The sequence below is a fragment of the Danio rerio genome, chromosome 15 (genome assembly GCF_052040795.2).
Source record: "Danio rerio strain M-AB ecotype USA chromosome 15, GRCz13ab, whole genome shotgun sequence".
Lineage (NCBI taxonomy): Eukaryota > Metazoa > Chordata > Actinopteri > Cypriniformes > Danionidae > Danio > Danio rerio.
In genome coordinates, this window is record NC_141035.1 from 31,002,110 (window position 1) to 31,025,445 (window position 23,336).

At 36.7% G+C, this 23,336-nt stretch overlaps 1 protein-coding gene across 6 annotated transcripts in view; it reads left to right on the forward strand.

Annotated features, from left to right (window-relative positions):
- Positions 1-23,336, forward strand: part of myo1cb (myosin Ic, paralog b) — an 84,732-nt gene that overhangs the window by 3,793 nt on the left and 57,603 nt on the right. For 3 of the 6 annotated variants that reach the window (XR_015508720.1, XR_015508721.1, XM_087283167.1), the window contains exon 1: positions 356-648. The exons of the other annotated variants lie outside the window; for them this stretch is intronic. The gene's annotated coding sequence lies outside the window, so the exon portion shown is untranslated. Of the gene's footprint in view, positions 1-355; positions 649-23,336 lie in introns of those variants that run through there. 6 annotated transcript variants of the gene reach the window in all.

Consider the following 23,336-nt stretch of genomic DNA (forward strand, 5'->3'; position numbering starts at 1 on the left):
ATGCATTTGTCGAAATACAAAGTAAATGTTCACTAAAACTACACATGCAAACAAGCACATGTAATCTGAATAAGCGATTAGTCATACTTATAAAACGAAGATGTAAGCCGTGCTTCTATTTCTGTATTTAAATATTACATATTATGCTTCTGAATGGAATAAATAGGCAATCTGAATAAAAAATCTCTTGTTTTTCCACTCAAAGCCTCCAACTTTTACTGTACAGAAGTGAAAGTCCCAGAGATACACATTATTAGTCGTGAACTTCCTGGTCGAGTGAAAGAGAGAGGGGGAGAGAGAGAGGGCGGCTGCCGGGTTGGTAGTGGTAATATATCTCTAACACTCGCTTCAAGCCAGTTCTGAGAGAATGTCCTTTGGCATGACGTTAGTTACTTCAACTAGAGCATGACTCTGTGTTTATTTACACTTAAATCTCCTGTAGTCTACATCTGCCAACACGACGTAAAAGCGGATTTTTAGTGCCATACAGGGGTACATATTAAGGTCGGTGGGATTCACACAGGAGAGAAAAGTGCAATTACAGCTGAAGTGAGAGAAGAAGTTTCCCATCACCGCCGAGTGTCTCTTATGCAGTATTACGGTTGTTTTGGACGTTGCGGGGTTTGAAGTTGGCGTGCTTTAATCAAGGTAAGTGCTTGACGCGCCATTCATTTCATTCAGAATCAAAGCACGATGTCAGTTTACGTTTCATGACGTGTGGGTTTTGAATCCACACGTGTAGTGTCTGTCTGTGTTTCCAAACGATTTGTTTCTTGCACATTTGCTGTATTCAGAGTGAATCGTTTAAAACGGTTCGTAAAATCGGTGTAGATGATTCTTTTGAGAATCGGTCAGAGCAGCTCTCTTTCTGGACATCCGATTCGTAATGAACCGAGCTTTTAAATGAACTGAACGACAATTATATATTTACAATATTTATCATTATTATTATTAAAAAAACTATAGTAATACTTGTTATTGTCATAACCTATCTGTGTTAAAGCAGTTCTTTATACCATTTTCAGACTGTCAGTCTAAATCTAAAATTTGTCCACACCTGAGTAGAATCTGTTTCGCAAGTGTGAACAGAAAAAAATAAGTTACTACTTTTACAATTCATTTCAGATTAAACCAAAGAACAAGCTGTGGTTTTTGTAGCTGAACCATGGTGACCACAAATTAATCATGTTTTTGCCACATTATGGCCATAGTTTGTTATCATTACAGAAGGAAAAGAAGAACAAAATATATACGAACTCAAACAAAATAGATATGGCCATAGTTTGTAAATACATATTACATTTTTACATTACACAGTTTAACCATTTAACCATAGTTTAAGCATGTTTAGCAAAACCGATTATACAAATAGTTATAAGTGTACCATAGTCTTAGCACTTTAGAACCATAGCATTTTTAATAAATAAACCATGTCTAATGTTAATTAGGACATTTATATCAGATTTTAGTCTGTACACACATTTTCTAAACAAGCTTTAACTGTTTATTACTGTTTAATATTAGCACTATTTAATATTACTGTTTTTCACTAAGAGAGCACACTCTGTCTAGACAGTAGGGCATCAGGTGTATGTCAGCTCTCTAGGGTTTGAAACACAGCAAGTGTCATTTGTTTATGGCCACTTAGATCACCTCCTACTTCACTCTGTTATTCATGAAAATACCACCCTAACCTGTTCACATTTGATTCAAATGCATGATGGTAATACAAACAAACCTCTATATCCAAAGCTTTTGTTAGGGAGTGATTTGGGCGGCTTCATACCACATTCTTTTCAGGACTCTCTAATGGACATAGGGAGTTAAAGAAGACCAAATGCTAATCATTTGTCATGCCAAAATAACCTCCTCTAGACTAATTATACATCAGCGCCTCCACTGGCAATATACTCCGCATTACCTCAGAGGTCAGTCTTGTAAAATTGTGTTGAAAATGTGTTGTTTTTACGATACTGCACATATAAGAGGATGTTGCTTTCACCTGTGTGGCCGAGCTGCACTTTGCTGATGACATCTTAAGGTCACTGACAGGTCGTGTCCTTAAGTGTCCTCATGCACATTCCCCTCTTGCATGTCATTCCTGTCTCCATGTGTCGAAAAACCTGGCGAAGACAAGCCTGTCAAGTTGAATGAATTGCTTGCAGAGTTGCAGTGGGAGATCTGTTTTATTGCGCAACACTGGATTGATGGTGTAACTAGTATAATTGACAACATTTAGGAGCTGACAGTTGCTATCTATAAAGAATTGAATAATGCAATAAACATGCTAGATTAGAGGTGTGTGTATGTGTGTGTATGCGCTGTCTTCCAAGAAATGTGTGTTTTTCATTTCTAGTGGTAGGGTTGCAAAAGATTAGTCTTGTTAATCTTAAAGTATGCTTCAGTTTTTATGTGAATAATAGAGTACTGCAACTGCTTTTAATTGTTTTAGAATCATCTTGTCACAAAGTTTCAACAGCAAACCAAGCCTTTCTTTTCCAGTCAGATAAGAATCATTAGATATGGAACAAAACAACCATAAACATCTGATCACACCCATGTTAATGAGGGCATTAATGAGGGGAATGACAATCTGTTTTACAAGTTCATTTAAATGAGTAGAAAGTAGGGTTGGGACATTTTTCGATGTTGATTTTCATGCACATGTTGTCAGTAAGGGTGTCACGATCCTCTAAATCCTCGATTCAATAACATTTTCGATTCTAAAGGCACGATTCGATTCGATTTTCGATTATGAACAATTAATTAATGATCAATTAATTATTTGTAGCCTACCGTTTAAACTACCTGACCTGCATGGTCTTTGTGTTACCCATAAACAAATCATACAGTAAATGAATAAAGGCAAGATACACACATAATTACCACCTGTCAATCACTTTTTTTCTGCGGGACTCGTGAATAGGCAGTGATCTGTGTCGTTATAATGGCGTCGCTAAAAAAGACGCACAACCAACAGGAACCAGCCAACAGTATCTGAGGTGTTCGCTAAAATGACTAAGTACAAGTGAGTGAATGATTGAAGCAATCTACTGATCCTCTGACTGCCTGAACCCGCTGTCTCGAGCCCATGGCTGTGTGTGTGCGTCTGTGTCTCTGTGTGTGTGTGTGTGTGGTCACGTGATGTGTGTTTTCAGCGGTAGTGAGGAAGGAGGGCTGCTCAGAAATGCTACACGCCACTGTGGATGTCAAATCGTTGTCGTTCTAAATGCCATTTAAAAACAAAGACAGTGTAAACAGGGCCTGAGTGTGTACTTTTTGCGAGCGGATTTGCAACGGGGGCGGGCGGAGGATCGCGATGCCGGTGTTGTCTATCAGACGAACCCTAATACGTACATAGCAGAGCTTGCAAAACTGTGTTTTTTTGTCGACAACACGAACGTTGTCAACATAACTCATTGGAAATCCAAAATGCTTACACACCGGCGACTTCATTGAAAGAGGAGAGGGTTTAAGTTCTGTCGACGGGTCTCCTGCTTCTGCAGTTTAACAAGCACTTCAACAAGCCTGTTTTTTTTCCCGCTTGGCAAGCCAAACTGACGTGACATGGGGGCGTGGCAGCATCGACGATTCTATTTTTGATTCGATAATCGAAATTGAGCATAAATTTCGATCGATTTCGATTAAAAATCGAAATCGTGACACCCTTAGTTGTCAGTCAAGCCGGTTCTAGTAAAGCTTCAACACATGCTTTCAGATGGAGCAGCATTCACTACACGGCACTATTGTTTACTGAAAAATTGGTTTCAAAATGGGAATTGATTTAATCAGAAAATAAAGACATTGAGATAAGCTCTGTGTGATATTGACAACGTTTGCATAGCTTCTCAATGAACTATGGCACTATGTGCTCCTAAAGGTCTACATCCCCTCCAAGAGCCTCCGGCCGGGGTGAAAGCACTGACTTGTGTTGCCATTGCAGAGAGACTATAGGTGCGTCTCAAATTGCATACTAATGCACTATTCTACACCATTTTGTAGTATTAACAGTGTAAGTAGTGAAAATAATAAGTGCACTTTAATTACCCGGATGATGCACTTATTCAACCGATAAACAGAAGTGTGGAATGATAGACACTTCACACACTCAAAGGAAGGGGTGGAGCTTTCAGGCACTGATGTTGAATTACATTATTTGTTTTACATTGAGGAAGCCAAATTCTCCTTCGAGAGTGATTATAGCACCTCCCGATGGTGAATGCGGTTATACTCATGGCAGGTATTATTTAGTAGTTTGCTCATTTATTTTGCTAATTTGGCAACCATGATCAAACATCATCTGGGGAACAGTTTGAATTTCCGCTCAGTAAAAAAAACATAAGTGTTCCATTTGGGACAACACTACATACAGTACATATACTATGCTGTTGAATGTGCATAAGTACAAAGTGCATAGTGTATTCGCTTGTTAAGTCGTGACATTTGGAATACTGTTTCCGGGTCCAAAACGCTACCCATTTGAATTGAGAAAATATGTATTTATTACCAGTTTTTAGTCAAATCACACTTTAAAGAGAATTTTATATAAAATCATAGTGTACACAACAGTCTCTAGATTTGCTCCATCACAAATACCAAAATTTGTTCAATTTATAAAAAATCAGTCACTTTCTGGCTGTGGAATTATAGGCATGGATATACACATGGATTTTGATTTTCGAAAGTATTACATCGTTTTGTAAACGTTTATTATTACCATTTGATGTGTCTCCCCATACAGTTTGATAGAGTGCTTGGACCCGGAAGTTGCTTGGCGTGACGTCACACTTAACAAGCGGATAGTGTGCCATTTTGGACGCAGTTAACCTCACTTTCTAAAAACTAATTCAATGCTCCACTCTGGTGGAATAATCTTCCTATTCTCACTTGGACTGCAAATTTATTGGTATTCTTCAAAGGACAACTAAAAACACATCTCTTCCGAGAACACCTGAACCCTGGTGAATAAAACGTAGAAACACTTTGTCTCTCTCTCTCCCGCTCTCTCTCTAAAAAAAACACTCCTACTCTAGCACAAAATTCTCTGAGCACAAACAAGCTTTGTATAACTAGCACTTATTGCGTGTATTGCCTCTTTTTGTTGAATCACTGAATGCCTCCCCAATTTTAAGTTGCTTTGGACAAAAATGTCTGCAAATTGCCTTAATGTAAATGTGTAGTAAATGCTGCACGGGAAATTACCACATATAATAACATGTTTTTACTCCAAACTCAGTTCACAGCTTTAGTTGAGTGTATGAAATAAATCCTAATTAGAGATGATTACGTGTATTTGGAGTTTCTGTCTGGCCTTCAGAGGAGATTTACAACTGATCACACAACCGTGCTTTCCTAACAAGATGTGCATGACAGTAACACAGGGTATTTGTGGGGTCTTAAAATGTTTTAAATTTTAAAACCAAATTTTACAAAAAGTCTTAAATCCACTAAAATATAACGTTGTAGGGCTTAAATAATTTTAAACAGGACTTCATTTTCCTATGTCAATGTAAAGCTATACCCAATCGGGCCAACACCCATCCAATCACTAACAATATATTTCAATAAAAGTTTTAAGAAACTTTAATTTATTAACTCTATTTACTTATTAAGATGGTTTAACTATCTTCCTTACAATAACATTTGTTTTTAATATTTTTTTTTAAGGTTTTGACTTTACTATTAAAAAAATCTTACAAAGTCTTAAATTTGACTTGATAAAACCTGAAGAAATCGTTACAGCTTTGCTAAATTTAGTTGGAAATTGTCCCTAAAAACACATGAATAATGTTGATTCAGCTCATTTTAAATTAGTTGTTTGAACTAACAGCAAACGTCATTTTTTTATGTGTATGTTGTTGAGTGTCATGTGTTGAGTTAAAATGGAGTATACATTTAAAGGTTGTGAAATCATGTGCGCTAATGTGTGCATAAAAATAAAATGTATACTTCTTACATTTATGGATTATTCCATTATTATAAATTATTTAAATGAGCTTCTTATTTTTTTAATGAATGTGAGTGCTTAATCTTTTATCAAAACAATGCTGCACCTTCCACTTATAATGACATCTCGAACAGTGGCTTAAGGGTGGGACAACATGTCACCCACGTGAGATCGACCAATAACAAACCTCACTAATCCCACTTGGCAAAATCAAGTCCTGCCCAACATTTTAAGTCTTGTCAGTTTAAACTCTTGATAAATTTGTGTTTCCGAGCACATGCATGTGTTGCTTCTCTGTCAGAAGCATGCAAAAATACGCAACTGAATACACATAATGTTGAAAATGTTTCTGTGTATACTGCCGGAGAAGAAATGGCATGTGTATCAGTGTATGTAAGCAGTGAAACAACATCTTCTGGATATGGAGTCAACACACTACTAAGTAACTTGATCAGTGGCATTAGAGAGTCCATAAACAGCACTTAGTTATAACGAAAGGACTTACTTATAAAGATAGTACTTGCTTTGTAACTTTGCAGACCTTTTTCAAACTCAAACAGAAATATTATGCACTAAAGAAAGTTTAATATATAAAAAGCAAAATTGGATCCCTTTAAGTCATCCCTGCAAAAATGATTAACTCAGACTTGTAATTGATACTTTTGCGACTTTGTCAAAGGGAAATATTTTTGGATGGGGCATATTTTCACAGCAGTGGGACTCTGGGTTTTGGTTAAAGGACAACTTTGTACTTAAACTATTTTCCAGCTTCCCCAGACAATTAAGTTTGTACGTCTGTCAGCAGTGAGCCATGTAAGTGTACAGTGTGTGTCCCATTTTCCATCTTACAAAAAAAAACATAGTCATACTTTGTGTCGGACAAAAACACTTGCTGTATCGACTGTTGAGACTTCTTGTTTAGTCTGTTTCTTAATCTCCCAATTACTCTCTGTTCATTTTGTTTATGGAGATGGTGAGATAACGGAGGAATATTTGGTTTGGAGTTTGAGAGCTGGTGACGTGTGTGGCTGTGCAAACCCAGCCCTTCCTTTATTGCTGGTCTGTCAGCTGTCAACGTGTCCCAGAAAGATCTCAGAGGGGATACACCTGCTTCTCAGATACTCAGAACAGGAAGTGTTCAGGGTTAACCAACTGCTTGCTTTGAGCTGAAGTTCTGTATTTAGTTGACTAAAAATAGTCATTTGTATTCCCTTAACACTATTTACTTCATATGCACTTTCTGTCTGTGTACTCTTTCATCAAAATATTTAAGTCCCACACTACGCTTTTGAAGCTGCATTGCATTGCCGAAGCAAAATAGTTTTGTAAACATCTTTGATGTTTTAGCTCCACATTGCAAGGTCTTTCTTCAGTAGACAAAATCATTCACCCATGTAATTGTGTGGTTTGAAATGTTTGCATGTAGAGTATGAGTGGTGTTAGCATTAGCTATGTTTCCATCCACCTATTTTTATGTGCATTTTGGATGTAATAATACGGTTGATGGAAATGCCAAGATGCCCATCTGTTTTGAAAATGCGCATAAAAGTCGTATGTGCATAACTGAGTAAGGTCATGTGATTATCTTTCAAGAGATCATGTGGTGATAAAAATGTATGTGAATGGATAAACCAGCAGGCTGACCGCATTGTAAACATCTGAAATGTTGTTTTGGTTAGTCTAAAACAGCTTAATTGTTTCAGTATTAGTGTTATTATACTTTTAATTACCTCCAGACCGTCTGAGGTCTGTGCTCTGCGTTTCATGCCTTCAAACGCCACTATGCATTAATTGCGTGTTGGCATGGGATAATAAGGTACCTCTTCAAGGTATACCGCGGTTTTGGAAAGTCAATGATTCATTTGAATAATTTAGCCTGACATGTTTACTGTTCCAAAATATAATAAATCTTTCAAAAAATAAATTATATTGTTTTCAAAGGGGGAAAAGTTTTAATTTTTTTACCCAAATATTTTAAAAGAATTTATTTTAGATCAGTAATCACAAAACCGTGATACCGTGAAACTGTGATATTTTCATCCAAGGTTATCATACCGCCAGAATCTTATACCGGCCTATGCCTAATTGTATGTCGCCATTGCCTTGTGAGGTGTAAGTAATTTATTAAATAAAGAAAAGATTCACGCAGCTTCTCCTACCGCAGTAAAGTCCGTTTTCACTTTTGATACTTGGCGCCATACAGTTTATCAGGAAGTGACAATTTTGTTCTCTTTGACTTGTTGGATAGAAACACTGCTTAATTCGCACGTCTTATGCAATATTCCAGTTTTGCACATAAATTTAATTTGCATCTTTGGATGCAAACATAGCAATTGATATCTTATTTGTTTACTGAATGAACAATGCAGGTTTGAATCTAGGTTTAGTGCGAGAACTGAAGAGTGTCAGAGGTGGAAAGAACTGGGGATAAGAAAGAGACTGTGGACTTGTGTGAGTAAATGTCTTTATGCCCTGTGGTGAGTCATGAGCTCATTGTAGGATCTGCAGTTTTTCTTAATTTAGCTGTGGCTTTTCCACTTGAAGTTTCCCATTGAAGGCCCAGCCCTTGGACTCCGTTCTGCTCCATATCAGGGAAAAAATGCAAAGGCCAGAAGAAAAACTTTTATCTATAGCTGTAAAAATGCATGGCTCATTTTAATGGTATTTCAAGATTCTTGTACTTAATGGCTATTAAAAGTACTGTAACTGCTGTGATGTACAGTAGTGAAAAATATTTGGGAAATTTAGGATAAGCAATATTTTTATTTTATATTCTTTTAGAAGTGAAACATAATAACATTTCAGTCACTTAATAAAAAGGCTTAATGTCTTAGTACTTTTTTGGCCATTGCTTATCATAATATTAAACGATTTGGAACTTTATTGCACTTAAACAGACTACGAGGAGAGGTGAGACCATCTTTGCATAGACCATCAGTCAAATGTTTTCACTTATTCTTGTCGAATGGGCAATGAGTCATTTGAGATTGCAGATGTGTTTACCTGCTCCTATTACATGACTTATGCTGACTGTGTGCTTTGGGAGCTTAAGATCCTGGTTCACAGATGACACACATGCACGGACTACTGATTAACCTGATGGTGTGATATATTCTGTAATCCATCTGCGATCCTTTCTCTGAGGCTTACAATCTGCAGTGATTGACAAGGACGGACATTGGAGCTGAGGGATTATTATAACACAAGCCAAGGTTACATTCCTTGTTCCAGAGGTGCAATTTGAGATGAGTTTACAGCGGTGATTGCTTCTTTTCACTGTACATCCATATTACTTTACATCCTTTGTGTTCCAGCATGCAGATTTGAACACAGCAAACACTTTTTTCCTTCCCAAGCAATGATGACCTGGTGCCCTTAAAGCATGAGAATGAAAGCTATTCTATGGGTTATCTTGTGCATGGTACCATTCTTCACATGCTTATGTCCTGTTAACCTATCATCAGGATAAATCAAGGTTTCAGAGCTGGTCTTTATCAAACCTTTGAAGTGATCACTTTATGAGCTCCCTTTGCTTCTCACGATCACATTGAGATCTGTAAGGCATGGGTTAACCTTTAACCAGACTCTCTCTCCTGCATGAAGATAAGTCATGCAATCTAGGCCAGGTGTGGCCTTAACCCAAACCACAGAAATAGGCATATGGCGCCTGAATGGTCCAGAATTGTTGTTCATTTTTGACGACTCTAGTGTCTCCATGATGGCACTGGTCGGAAAATCAATAAAGGATCTCCCTATACAATATCTACTCTGTCATTGTGGTGTTTTAAAAAAATGAATGTGATTGCAACATTTGAAGCAGGTGCTGTTTTCCATTTAAATGCCATAACTAAGGCCTTATAGTTTCAGTGATTTTGAAAACATTGGAAAACTTGGAATCCAGTCATAAAACATGTAATTGTCTATATACTGAAATAGGGCTGTGTGTATATGATGAAATATATCAGATGGACAAAATAAAAAGTATATCGTTTCTTATTATGCACTATCATTTATTTTGTGGTGTCACAAAATACATTGTTTATGGTAATATTTTTTTCAGAATTTATATGAGCGCAATATTACACGCCGTAGTGGGATGCAGACAGAAACATCATTAACATAAAAAACACCAGCAAATAAAGAAACGATCTTCATCAATTTGACAGCACACAGGTTGCAAATTGGTCACAACATAAACAATTGAAGAAACACGCAGCAAATTGATCACAACACAAACAACTGAAGAAACGCGCTGCAAATCGATCACAACACTGGCAAATATCCACGTAACACATTAGAAATGTATCTAGGGGACCCAAAAGCATGATGGACCCTGCTGAGATGTGTATGTGTTATAAGCCGCCTGTGGTTGTGACATCATTACTGTTGCTCAGTGAAGTTATTGGTGGTCTTTGAAAGGTGAGTTGTTTTTTTGTTTATTTTAACATCCTGATTACACAATATAAAAACATCCACATCTCAGCAGGGTCCGTCATGCTTTTGGGTCCCCTAGATACATTTCTAATGTGTTACGTGGATATTTGCAAGTGTTGTGACCCATTTGCAGCACGTTTCTTCAGTTGTTTGTATTTTTTATTTGCTGGTGTTTTGTGTAATTGCATGTTCTTTCTAAAATTGCAACGTCGCGTTAAGCTCTCTCGGCCACCTCAATAACAGCACCTTGAGAAAGTTCCAATATTGAAAGTACAGTGTTTACAGTTTGCATTTTATTTTGCAATATTTGTAAAAATAGGTTGGACCTGGTTAGTATTTTATATTTTTGAAATATTTATTTAATATTTCTACATTTTTATCAAACATTTGCCCTGAAGTTCTAAATCAAGTAAGAAATATGATCACATATGAAAGAGCAAATGCCTGAGTATATACTATAAAATAAGAAATATAAAAAAGTACATTTATAAAAGAAAATATACTATTCAAAATAAAGGATCTTTTACATGTGATCAGTATCTATACTTGTTTAAACTCTTTGTTTAAAATCAGCTGAAACAACACAATTCTGGAGTTTTTTGGGGGGTAAACTTAATTGTTTTACATTAACTCTACTTGCAGTCCACATGAACAGGAAGCTGTGACCATTTTTTTGTATTGTGACAATGGGTGTGGCTTGTTTTTTCTTCTGCAAGCTGATTGGATGTATTAAAGTAGGCATTTTATTCAGAAAGATCGGACAAACAGTTCGGGAAGAGTTATTACAACCTAACAGACTCCTCCTGCTCACCATTTCTGTTTGTTGTCAAAACTGACAGTCGGAGCAGCGTGATTAAATATGTTAGCCACGGCCAATTCCTAAGATATATGTAATCTGACAATTTAACTGAAAAACAAAAACACATACAGGAAGTGCATTTTCAGATTTCAATTAAAGATTAGAAGGGCAAGCTATTTTTTCTCTTAATGACATGTCATGCACAGTTGAATTATTCACCACAAAACTAGCAATGTGAGCTAACAAAATCATATGGCTAGCTTTGATTTTATGGGGAATTAAAATTAGTTACAGTTACTTAATAGATTAGTGTTGGGACAGAGTGAATTGTGTGGAGTCGTACATTTTTAACAGTGTATAAATTATTAGTTTATTGAATATACAACAATAGTATTATATTGTGATCAGTATAGTTGTCAGGATATGTATTGTGATATGTTTTTTTTTTTGTCAGGGCCCAGCTCTACTGCAGATTGTCACAGAATTTAGTAAGATTATAAACGAATAAGTCAAAAGTAGGGCTACACTCACATACAAATAAAAAAAAGTCAAAGTTCTGTTCTGTTAGTGTTACTGAAGAAGTGTGTGAAACTGGACACAGCACACCTTGAAAAAAAGCTGAGCAGGCATTTGCAGTCATTGTTTGTTTATAATCATTTATTTTTAGAGTTAAGAGTCACAGTTTGTAGGCTTTTTTGCCTTTATTATTGGGGGCTTCTTTAGGAATTTTATCGCATGTTGATAGTATCGCAAGTGCAGTAGAGTGTGTAAAGTCTAGTCCTGGCATGTTTCAGAGCAGTCAACAACATCAGATTTTGATTTACCATGCCTACTATACACCTCATTAAAGCACCTCATTTCCCAGACATGGCAGTTGTTACCAGACATGGAGTGACTCAAAGTAAAAACAAGTGATTTACTAAAGAAAATATGCAGCCATAAGCTCTACCAGACAATGAAGGGTGTTTATTTTTTACATATTTCTTCATTGGAAAAGAATGGATGAATGATGTTTTTAGAATTTGATTTCTTGTCGTAGATATTGAGGACATCATAGTTGTCATCATTTTTGATCATGTTTAAACTTAAGTTACTACATACAGGTTTTATTTTGTTTTTTTTAAAGAAATTATTCTTTTTTTATTTAGTGTGTAAACGTGACAATAAAGACAAATATCAAATATTTCCTTTTAAAATAAATGGAGTTTATAAAAACATTTGTATACATTAGAATTTCTTGGAAAAAGTTGTGACCCAAAATATTATGATGCACAGCTATTTTTAACCTTTTTGCTTTAGTTTTGTTTTATCTTAAACCTAAATAAATATTTCTTGAGGAGCAAATGATAACATTATGATTTCTGAAGTAACCCAAGTGAGCCTGGGGTAATGGAAAATTCAGCTTTTTAGTTAATGAATTGTATTTAAATTAAATAGAAATAGACACAAGTTATTTTTGAAGATCTTATCAAGATCTTATCAATTTCATTTTATTACTTTTATACTGTGTTAATGACATAAATTCAGCCTTGGTGAGCATTAGAAACTTTAACCACAAACCTTAGAACAGAGATGCCCAAACTAGACTGCATAAAGTGATTACTTAAAACAAGTGAGTAAACCCATTCCTTTAAATATTACAAGTTGATTTTACCTAAAAAAAATTAAAAAGCATTTATGTTGTAACTTTGAACTGTTAAGTACACAGCTTATTTTTTATAGTAATGCACAGTTTGTTTGCTTGATGATTTGAATGCAATGAGTTTACCCACGTTTTTCAACTAATAGCTTTTTACAGTGTAGGGCCTTGGGACCAAAGTTGGCCCATGGTAACTTTTGATTTAGCCTACCATCCCATCTAAGAAGAGAGAATGATGGGAATGGTTTTGAGATTGTCAATTCAAATTTAACGTAATCCATTTTGTTTGTTTGTTTGTTTTATCGGTAATGGCCCATTCACACTAGGCTTCAACGATTCCCATTCACTTTAAATAGGTGATTTCAAGTGTTGCCGAACTGAATTGTGGATCTGTTGGTGCCACTTTAGTGGCATTGCTCACTGCAGAAGTTGGGAATTTTTCAACTTTTTAAGTGCCAACAGATGTGTCAGCCTATTAGATCGTTTTATGCAAATACCCCAGCTCAGACAGAAGTCGATTGTGGACTGAGTTCATTGGCTGGTGCTGCTATGATGACAAAGTCCCTTTAAAGCAAGTCGTTTCACTCGGCGGCTGTCTTTGAAATACCACTCTGGCAGCATGCTCGGGCATTCTGTCTGAATGGGGAAACATCAAATTTTTCAAAACTGCTTGCCAAGCTAACGATTTAATTTCAGATTTTGAATCACCAAAACAATTAAACAACAACAGTCTCTTTAGTTTCATTTCTAATCATCTAAATCACACAAAATCTGCAGAAACTCACGTCTGTTCCAAGCTCTTCCCCTGAGTATCGTCAGTCTATAGCGATCGATGATTGGCTCCTGTACTAGAAGGCAGGATTTATTCACCATATAGCGATCGATGGTTGGCTCCTGTACTAGTAGGTGGGGCTTTAGTCACCACATTGACCGTTACACTTTTCCCCCATTTAAAAAAATACACGTGAAATGTCTTGTGTATTCTATAGTCTTTGTATGGCGATCACATCAGCCCTAACTTCAGACACATCCTCTGTCAAGCATTGATGCTGAAGCCCCATGTGAATGGGGCATGAAAATCTAACTAAAATTTAATGTTTCAATTAAATGGTGTACATGAATCAGATTTAAATGTTTAAATGTACATACTGTTACCCGACAATCAAGAGACTTTGGTGAGCAAATCAACTCAAAGACAAGTTCTGCTTTTATTTTTTTTTTTTATTTTATGTTCATGTTTTTATTTCAATAGGTATCATTTAAAAGTTATGTTGCAATAGTTAATACAATTTAAATTAATGCTTTCTATTTATTATTTCTATAATTATTTCATATTAGGAAATTACAGTAACTTTAATATAGTATATTAAAGACACTTGGTATATTTACCTTCGGCCCATGGCTCTCAATGATTGTTTTTTGGCCCTTTACACAAAAGTTTGTGCACCCCTCTCTAGAACAATAATGTCCTTTCAACAGTGCTAAACTTGATGTTGTCTAATGCAAAAATAGCAAATCCCCCTGCTCCTGAGTACTCAATTGGATAGAATAACTCGAGTGCCCTAATATGAGTATATCTATAAACTCTCCTATTGGGTCAGCAGTAACACTGTCCTAAGGTTGTTAGTCCTTTTGCCCTTCCCTAAGGAAATTGCTGGTATCTCATAATTATGGCTGTAATGTGTGGAATGAATGGGTGTGACGACTCTGGGCCTTTTGCTTGAAACTGTTACGTTTACGCGGCAACCAAGTGTCTGGTCAGCTGCTGACCATCAAGCCAAATGGTCTGCAACTGAACATTGTGTTTGTGTGCATTGTGTGCTCGCCTCAGCCTATGACTTGCATTTGAGCTATGCAGGATAATGAAATGAGGTTGCCATGCTTAGTCATAGCTGAGATGTTGTAAGAGAATGTTGTAATAGGCCGTCTTGTCCTTTCAGCGTGTTCCTTTGGGAGCAAAAGATTTTCACAATGGAACTGCAAATGGTTTGCTTCATCTCATCACTCCAGTTTTGTTCTTCGGGATTGGGTATAAAGATAATATCCATATTAACCCAAATAATCAAAAAATTTGCTGTTGCATTGATTGATTAATGCAGGCTGCAGACTAGACAATATTAGTGTGGTTTTGGCTTGATTGGTCTAACATACACTAAAAAAAATTGTTTATTTACAATTTCTGTATTTTGAAAAGTGTTTTTTACATTTATTTATGGTTGTGAATGTAATTTTGGGACATTGATCCCTGCTCTGTCAACGTTTGATGTTGAAAATTCAACTCTACAGTTTAACAAAGTGACTTTTATTGACATTTTAGTAGTTTAAAATCATATATAGAGACATTGGTCTGTAAAATAACTGAAAATGTACTGCCAGTTTTTTACAAGCTTTTTTGCTGTAATATACGTCACCAATCCAGACAATATATCGCTTTAAACTATTCCAATCCAGACAATATATCACTTTAAACTATTAAAAATTTTATTAAAAGTCACTTTTTCAAGGTTAAAAGTTGTCGGAAGAAAGATTGAGGTCCCAATTCAATTCAAAAGCAGAACTAAACAAGGAGAAAATAAATATACATAAAACTGCTAATTTATGGATCTTTTTTGACTTTGTAGGGTATCATGGTGATTCATAAATGAGAAAGGGTGATGGGACACAACCAATGGCGCATCTGGGACATTTCAGTTGATAATTTTGGCAGGCTTTTTATTTTAACAACACATGCCACTTGAGGATCCATTATTGTTTCATACTCTTGGTTACAGAAGACAGTCACTAGTTTCACCTTTTTATTGACACGATCACACACAATTGATGGCAAGTGATGATAAATTGGCAAGTAGTGTGTTCTCTGATTTGTTTCTTATGTGTGAGACATCAAGATTTTAGAAGTCAAACTTCCATAATCCGACACAGTGACTATCATAACAGACAAAAATATCATGTAGTCAGAACCTGGCAAAAGTCATGCTTTCTTGGGTACACAGTGACGTGCGGGTTGTGCATCATTTAGCATTGCCTTAACAGCGGCTTCAAATTCAAATTCAATGAATTTGAATTGATGTAACAAAGATAAATTTGCATTGCAATGTCATTGAATAAAAAATAAATCCATTGATATTTTTTCTAAGGTTTGAATGTTTCTTGATGGTTTTAACTCCAGCAGAGTTGCATGGCTTTACAGAACTATTGAACTTTATAATGAGTGATTGTTTCTTTTGAGTAGGACAATTTGAGGTGAGAGGGGCAACTGTGGGCTGCCAGACTCTGAAATCTGCAACTGTTCTTTGTGTTTTGTAAGAAACAGTCTGATTGTTGCCAATCATGTTCACTGAAGTACTGTAAAGCAATGAAAACAGGAAGGTCCATCATCTGTATTTTGGCAGCATCTTCAAGGATTGTTATGCAGTCCATTTCCAGTGGATGTGGTGTTGAAAATGAAATATCAACATCTCTAATTGACCTCTGTGTTCAGCTGCCTTGACTTATCAGTAGAGGAAGAGATCTCAGATCATGTATTAACAGATACTTAATGCTATAAACTCAACATAGCAGTAAAATCTAATTTCTAAACTTTTTTTTTTACAATGCATGAGAGATAAGAATAGGGATCAAAACATCTAAAAGCTAGTATTGTTGATTTGAGGCAAAGAGAGAAAGCAGTCAAGCATAGGAGCTTAAATTATGTACTTAAATTGAAAATAAAAATACCAAATATGATCTAGTAGTCATTCAAATATACAAACCGTAAGTCCAATGCATCCAAAGTAGGTGAACAAGTTATAAAAAGCCTTTATTGACATAGATATTGTTTAAAAAACTGCACTGTGCACCACACCTACAAGTTTTGGTGAACTTGCCTTCATCAAGGTGACCAGTCAGAGAGTCCTTTTGTTGTTCACAATAAAGTGTGGTGATTCATACCTTTATAATAATATCATAATAATTCACAGTAAAATGTAATAATAATAATAACAAAAATAAAACTAGAATAAAAAACATTGTTTATTTTAGTTTAATTATTCAAATTACTTTAGAAAAATTTCTATAAAAAAAATTGACTGTTTAATTTAACAAAATACAGTAGAATATATGACTCCTCTTATTGGACAATGGAGCAAAGGAAGCAGCTTGATAGAGGTCAGAGAAAGAAAAATGAAGGGAGGAGATGGCTGTGTCATCACTGTTTCATCCTCCATCCGCTCGACATTGGATAGAGGCTGGAACCCTTGTGGGAACCCCCTGTCCCACGCTCACAAGCATAACCTGCCCTTATAAGGCATTGTGGGTATTCTAAGATCTCGGAGGAGGAGACTTGAGGCCATTGCATTGCCAACCCAGCTGCTCTATATGAAAGCAATGGGAGATCCAGCTGGCCCTCAACAGCGCCGCTGTGCTGCTCTTCAGACCAGGCCTGGAAAAAAAGAAGGGCCGCTTGGGGGTTGGGTACAGGGCTTTTGCATGAGTCGGATGTTTGGAGTTCCTCTGACGAGTACAGTCTTGTCTGCTTGTCCCTCACTGAAACTTCTTTGGCAAGAAAAATGGCAGTAGTGAAGTAATGCTTGCCACTTGCCCCCTTCATTCCCTATAACCTGTTGGCTGCTTTAGAATTGGGCGTGTCAGTGGTGGACTCGCCCCTAAATATGTTGCTCCACTCACTATAGTAACAAAGAGAGCTAGAAAAGTGTGTAGGCATGGAAAGATAACCTGTTTCAAGGTTTACCATGGTTTGAAAAAGACAAGGTTTTAAAATCGCTACAATTTTCTTTTATACCATTCTCATGGTATATATGTATTATAGTATTGTTTTTTTTATTGTTTTTTTATGACTAATTAATTTAGTTATTTTTAGAGCAACAGTTTCTCCACATCAAAAGCTACTGGTCAGCCTAAATTCAGCAAACATCTGAGAAACAAACTGCTTATAAACCAGCATACAAGCATGCTACAGAGCTGAACAGTGCTTTACTTTATATCCAAAGAAAAGAAAGATATCAAAGATATATTTTCAAGTCAAGGAATCTGTTTTTGAAACAAATGAAGACAGCAGGAGTCAATGATTTATCTTAATTATTTAGCCTAACATGTTTACTGTGCCAAATAATTGTAATGTTTCTTTAAATAGAATATTGTGTTCAATAGGGGAAACTTTGTTGTTTACCAAGACATGTAAAAAGAGCCTTTTTTAGAGCAGTAGTCATAATACTGGGATATTTTTATTCAAAGGTTCTCACAGTGTCAGAATGTTATACTGGCCCATGCCTAATGTGCATGATATTATTGTGCTGGAGATTTCATATATCTATTAAGCCTCATTCACACTAGCTGCGACTTTGTAGCTGCCAGAGGCTCAGAGTGGCGATTGAAACCGTTAGGGGCCGATCACAACGAACACGCTTTATGCATTGAGAGGCGCCTTTTTTGATTGATTTGCTAACAGCCACAAGGGTTTTGCGCCCTGCACGCCTCGCATTTTAACCGCCTGCTTCTCCTCGCTTTTTTGCCATTGTGCGCTGTGCACTCGCAGTTGAAAAAAGTCAACTCTGAGCGGAAAAAGCGCATTGCGTCAGTCGATCTTTTACATTCTCCAATCAAATGAAAGCAGAGGCAGGGTTTCCGTTGAGGTGACAGCAGTTTGTGTTGTCAAGATGACTACGGAGACTTTTGAAGATAGAGAAGAGCCTAGTGGTGGCACTTTTGAAATATGCGGTAATGTGTGACTTCACAAATCTTAAATATCACAATATTATTAAATATTAAAATGATACCAATATCCACAGCAACACTCGCGCACATTGGCCAGCTGATTTAGTCATTGCCTTGCGGCATAAAAAATAATGCATTGCACATTTCTTTATTTTCATTGTGGAAGAGTTTACGTTACACTGAAAGTAAACATTGCTCAGAAAAACTCTAAATATAAATGTAATCAGTACATAAAATGCTTTATTAGAAAGATGATCAAGAAAAAAGTGAGTTCTCTATCATTGCAGCTATATATCTGCTACGAACTAGGGCTGGGCGATTTGTCCTAAAATCAAAATCTTGATTAATTTCACCACGATTATAATTAATGAACAATTATTTTATGAATTTTTATTGTAATAGAAAATATGATGCCTCAAGACATCTCTGCTGCAGCTTCCAATCATCGTCAATGTAGTGCAAACGTGTGATCTTGTTACATTTTTTAAGAGGTGCGTGAGTATGCGTCTGCGTGAAGCTGCGCTGGACCAATGGTCACTGTCTTCCCGTAAGATGGAGCTCACCAGAAGTCACTCACTCCCAATTGAAATGAACTGTCACTTTGCCGCAGCGAGTCACTCGTAGTGTGAATGCAGCGTTATACCTAATATAAAATATAAAGTACATAAATTAAATTCAATTCAGCTTTATTTGGATAGAGCTTTTACAATGTAGATTGTGTCAAAGCAGCTTCACATAAATGGTCAAAGTAACTGGATCAGGGTAGTTCAGTTTTTAGTGTTTAAGTTCAGTTCAGTTTAGCTCAGTTCAGTGTGGTTTGAAATCATTACTGAGGATCCAAACACTGAAGAGCAAATTCATCGATGCGTAGCTTTTCAGATCCTGAACCATGCAAGACAAAATCAGCCAAAATATGAGGAAAAATAAGCAACTAATACTTACTTTACAATAAAGAGCACAGAATGCATGGCTTTTCCTATAGGCATTTGTGCATAAAATGTGCTTTAGACTCAAGCCCAGTTGTGTTTTTAAGATTAACCTTCCTTTTTCCCCTAAAACACATAATTTTAGAGGCTCCAGGTTGTGTAGAAATGTGTTTAGTTTTGTTTAGTGGAGCGAGCTGACACTCACACTACCACGCGAGGCACTGTATGACTCAAAAATACCTAGATGAAGAATGGATGAGAGGAAACCAAAGAGATTAATGCGGCTTCACTCTCACTCGCAGTCAACATACAACTTCCTGCCTCGCACGTTGCCACAGTGACCTTGTTTAGTTATATCACAACATTGATTACTACATTGTGGTGAGATGGTGATGGGTTTCCCCCATGTTCACCTCCGACTCAGTCTTTCTCTTGCTGTCCCCAGTCCTGTGCTGACTGTTTAACACCCACATTACATTCTTCAGTTCTGACATCACACACACTCTCAGCTTTCCCTCAGTTTTTTTCACCCCCTCCATACACCTCCCACCCTCCTTCATGTAATCAAATATCATGTGTCATGGGCGTCCCATAAGTCTCTTATTGGTTTATGTTCTCTGTATGTCTCTGCTTCCCTCTGCAGGTCTTTTAATGTGTCCATTTTATGTTCACTCTCTCGTTCCCATCCTCCAATTCCCATGATGCTTTGGGCATTTTCCCAGTATTAGGCTTTTCTCACCACTCCCATTGCCCGAGGCTCTGACACATTAGTAAACAGTGAGTGGCTTATTGTTGCTTTGTTGTATTTTCTCTGCGACCACATTCTCAGGCTCAGACTTATTAGGTTAGCAATCTCAAAATTATCACCCTTGTGTCATTTCAAACGTGTGTGATTTAAGTGAATTTCTGACAAATATCCTGGTTAGTTTTTCAATATGAGTCGATGTGAATGGAAACTCTGGCCTAAAATGGCAGAAAGTACCATGAATATGTTCCAAATGACTCATGCGCTATATCTGACATATTCTGAAATCATACGATAACTCTGTGTGAGAAAAAGATCCACAATGTTCATTGTTGTTTTGGCCCTGTTTACACTAATAAATGTTTTAGTTTTAAAACGCATACGTTTTGCTATAGTTACGCCTTCCATGCACACTACCCAGAGTTTTTGAGTCCTAAAAACAGAGTGTTTTAGAAATGCTGAAGAGGCTGTTTTGGTTTTAAAAAGCTGCTGCTGCATGTCAGTGTGAATTAGGGAAAATGGAGACATCTGAAAACGGAGGTGTGATTGCTGACATTCTCTTATCTGATCTGTTTTTTTTCTTCTCAATATTAAGTAGCCTACACAAAGTCGCATCCTTTCCTCAGACTTTATAAGCTTGATATGGAAAACAAACTCCCGAGGGCACATCAAGTAAATTTTTAAAGGGAACAGTGTACTTTATAACCTCATTCACATCACCCTGCATGTTGTTTCACTATGTAAAAAAAAATTAAAACATCATACAGGGAACTGCCTATTTTCATTTTGATATTAACTTAAAAGACACAAAAAAATTTAAGGCGTCGTGTGGCTACATATTTATATGATCGTCATCTTCACTGTATATGTATAACAAAAACAGCCTATAACACATAACTGCCTCCTTTCATTTTCTTTGAAAAATACAAAACATACCCTCTCTTTTGCTGAATATCAGTTTTAATAATCAATAATGGCCATTATAAAAGTATAATGTACAATTGTACAATGTACAAAGTTGATAATTATAGGAAATAAAGGCAAGCAATCAGTCAGATGTGCAGAATCAGTGTATGTGGTTAAATATATTAATGTATTAACTTATCTTTGCGCTCAGCCAAAACATGTTACCTGATGGATTAAAAAGACAAAATTGTTGTTAGATGGAGACAAGATTAATTAAACATCACGTTTGACAACAATAGTGAAATTAGATCCAGCGGTATATTCTTGATAAACTGTCTGACGAGCACTGCTCTCACCTGTGGAGGTGTGCTTAAAGTACCCACTGACTGCCTGGAGCTCAGACCTCTGCATACGCTGCAGCGCATGCCAAAGTGTGTGTGCGGTCACGTGATGTGCAATTTTAGCTGTGTAGTGTGGATGTGGATAATTTTGGTTTTAAAATGCTGTTTTAAAACTAATACATATTAGTGTAAATGTGGCCTTATTTATAGATCAATCAGTCTAATCATTAATCACCACCCTATTTCTTCTAGGCAAGGGTTTCAGAGCAAATCAGTTCATGAACAAATATTGAGGGTATGCTGCCTGGCATGCATTGAGAGTACTGACCTGACATGCACAATTTGGTGCTTTTAGCCATTCTTGTTTATTTGTGTGCAAACACAGATTTGTGTGTGTATGACACTGTTGTTGCCTATTGACCTTATTGTTCAATGCGGAAGTGCGCTCGTTTTTGCGACTGTTGTAGAATTTCCGATTAAGTTGCCTGAGGGAGAAATGACTAGGAATAATAAACGGCAAAAAATAGTCAAACTACTTGCTCTACAAACAAGTGTATTCATGACTATACAGACGAAGTTGAATAATATAATAAGAAAATATCAGTTTGCAACATCAAGCAGCGTAACGAGCCGTTTTTAACGTCTAATAATGTTGCTAAAGTGCTTAACGTTGCTTAACGTTGCTTCAGTAACGTTGTTGTTAACGTGCTTAACGTTGCTAAAGGGCTTCTCCTGAAAGCACTTTAGCAACAAGACCAGCAGTGTGCGTGTCCAGCTAAATTCTATCAGCAAGCGCTCAGGAGTGTATATAAGCAGCTAGCCTCACCGCGGCAGCTTGAACTCCTTGTTCTAGCTCTTGTTCTCTCCAGACTGGACTATTAGTAGAGACCAACTCTCTACTAGCTTCCAGCTAACTCTATCAAACCTCTTCAGCTGCTTCAGAACGCAGCAGCACGAGTGGTCTTTAATGAACCTAAAAGAGCACATGTCACTCCGCTACTCATCCGTTTGCACTGGCTGCCAGTTGATGCTCGCATCAAATTCAAAGCTCTGATGTTTGCTTACAAAGCGACTTCTGGCTTTGCTCCTTCTTATCTGCTTTCACGCCTGCAGATTTATTTGCCCTCCAGAAACTTGCGTTCTGTGAATGAATGTCACCTTGTGGTTCCATCCCAAAGAGGGAAGAAATCACTTTCCCTAAATCTCGCATTCAATCTGCCGAATTGGTGGAATGAACTCCCTAACTGCATCAGAACAGCAGAGTCACTCCCTGTCTTCAAGAAACGACTAAAAACTCAACTGTTTAGTCTCCACTTTCCTTCCTAATCTGCAATTGCCTCTCTGGCTCCACCACTAACTGTATTATAATTATTTTTTTTAATTACTAATGTTTTGCTTCTTACACTTTACACACCTAAAACTTTGGATAAAAGCGTCTGCTAAATGACTAAATGAATGGAAGTGAATGAGACAGGAAGTCTCAACCAAAGATATTCAAATGGCTTTGGCCCCTCATACACCAAGAATAAGGTGAACACATGAAATAAAAAAAACACACAAAGGTTGTTCTGCTTTCATTCTCAAACTGAAGTGAAAAAATAATACAAAAACCAACAACAGCATTCTAGAGGTGAAGAGTTTATTTATTTCCTCATTCAGCTGGCAGGTAGAAGAAGTGTGTTTTACCAGATCAGAACAGGGTTTTTGAAGTTCATTCTAATTTGCATTTCTTTTTAACTTCAGCACTGGCCAATAGATTCATATAGTTGAACAATAACACAGCAGTCAAGGTTTATAACTTTGATCTTCAACCCCTCTGCACTGTCCTCTGCTCGACACAACAGTTTCTACAAATAGACCTGTCCTGGTGTGAGAGTATAAATAGGC